This window comes from Schistocerca cancellata, chromosome 12, assembly GCF_023864275.1.
Source record: "Schistocerca cancellata isolate TAMUIC-IGC-003103 chromosome 12, iqSchCanc2.1, whole genome shotgun sequence".
Classification (NCBI taxonomy): domain Eukaryota; kingdom Metazoa; phylum Arthropoda; class Insecta; order Orthoptera; family Acrididae; genus Schistocerca; species Schistocerca cancellata.
Window position 1 is genome coordinate 84,088,493 of NC_064637.1, and position 1,962 is coordinate 84,090,454.

The window sequence follows — 1,962 nt, forward strand, 5'->3', positions numbered from 1 at the left end:
CTGGCTATTTTCACTTGAGCGGAGAGTGCTGACTGTGTGTTTTGGTTTCTTGAAACGAACTCTGAAACCATTGTTCGGCGTAAATTCGCATCGAATACGCTAAAGAACCACCAAGCAGCCCTACAATTTATCCAGGCTACCCCTGCACAAGTCGCGTCCGATGTGCTGCAGCGAGTGTGGAAAGAAATTTACTACAGATGGGATATTTGCCGCATCACAAAGGGCAGTCACATCGAACCAAAATGACACTTGACACTTTTATGTTAAACCTGATGTTGTTTGCTACAAAATGACACCTCTACGGAGTCTGTATGTTATCTCAATAAATTTTTTATCATTCCAAATTTGTTAAGTCCTTTCTGGCTCATCCTATGTTTCAGTGCACAATATCAGATGATGTCTTTATTCCCTTCGGGTCGTAATCATACATGGCTACAGGATGAAAAACTCTCTCTCCTTCTTGCGGACATGACCGAAACAATAGCCATCCCTTAAATACAACCAAATCCAAACGGCCATACCGGGATTTGAAGCTAGCATTACTCGAATGAGCGTTTGGTGTCTCAACAGGTGCGTCAGTGTCTTTGTGTCACCAGTTCGAAATTGAAAACGAAGGCTCTAGTAAGTTACAAGGTGAAAGAAATAATTTCGGACCGCTAGGCGCGCACTGTTTTCCAATTGTAGGCGAGTTTGTCGAAGGAAAGGAGCAGATCTGCTGTCGTAACGTGTTTTACTGCAGCGCGGCACGTAAGAGAGACAAATACTGGAGGTAAAAGTATGCGGCGTGTAACACGAATTTTCGGAGGTATATGCGCTATCACCCGCAGCTAACAGGCGCACTACACGTGTTCAGCACGTTCGGCGCTGTGTGTGGTCTGAAAAACCACGCTCCGTGATACGAGGAGTGCAGAACTCACTGACGCTTGCGTCAGATACAAGCTGCTCCTTCCCCGCGCTACTTTTCAGAGCAGCAGGTTGTCTTTCGTAGAGTTGTGGTTACATGTTTAACCCTGTAACACTGAAACTGGTTGGAACAGAGCAAACATTATGCATAGCTAGAAATATTTCAAAGAGGGAGATATCCCGGGTGTAGCAAGGGCAGATAAGTGCGAAAACCATCGTACGAACAACTTAACGGGCTAGAATGAGATTTTCGCTCTGCTGCGGAGTGTGCGGTGATATGAAACTTCTTGTCAGATTAAAACTGTGTGGTAGAGCACTGGCCAGCGAAAGGCAAAGGTCCCGAGTTCGAGTCTCGGTCCATCACATAGTTTTAATCTGTCAGAAAGTTTCATATCAGCGCACACTCTGCTGCAGAGTGAAATTCTCATTCTTGAAGCATTCCCCAGGCCGTGGCTAAGCCATGTCTCCGCAATAGCCTTTCTTCCAGGAGTGCTAGTTCTGCAAGGTTCGCAGAAGAGCGTCTGTGAAGTATGGAAGGTAGGAGACGAGGTACTGTCAGAATTGAAGCTGTGAGGACGAGTCATGAGTCGTGTTTGGGTAGCTCAGTTGGTAGAGCACTTTCCCTCGAAAGGCAAAGGTCCCGAGTTCGAGTCTCGGCCCGGCACAAAGTGTTTATCTGTCAGGAAGTTTCAGCTTAACGGGTTATGCACCGAAGTAGCTGACAAGAACAATACCCTGAAAAATGGGAAAGAAAATGGAGAATCTGTTGGATTAGGATCAGTTTGGCTTAAGGAACGGTAAAGGCACGCGAGAGAGGTCTGACGTTGAGCTTGACATTGGAAGTAATACTTCAAGAAAATGAGTGCACATTGAAAAGAGTTGTTGACTATTCGTTCGAGAAAATAAAATGGTACGAGGCGGATAATATTCTAAGGAAAGGTAAAGAAAGACGGACAATGTACAGAATGTACTAGAGCCAAGTGGGAACAATAAGAATGGAAGACTAGGAATGAAATGTTAGGTTTAACCCTCGCAGTGCCGGGGGAGGAAGGGAGGGAG

General features: G+C 45.7%; 1 non-coding gene across 1 annotated transcript; it reads left to right on the plus strand.

Moving 5' to 3' along the window:
* Positions 1-1,494: 1,494 nt before the first annotated feature.
* Trnas-cga (transfer RNA serine (anticodon CGA)) lies at positions 1,495-1,569 on the plus strand. The gene has a single exon. It is a non-coding gene; the product is annotated as a tRNA-Ser (tRNA).
* Positions 1,570-1,962: the final 393 nt, after the last annotated feature.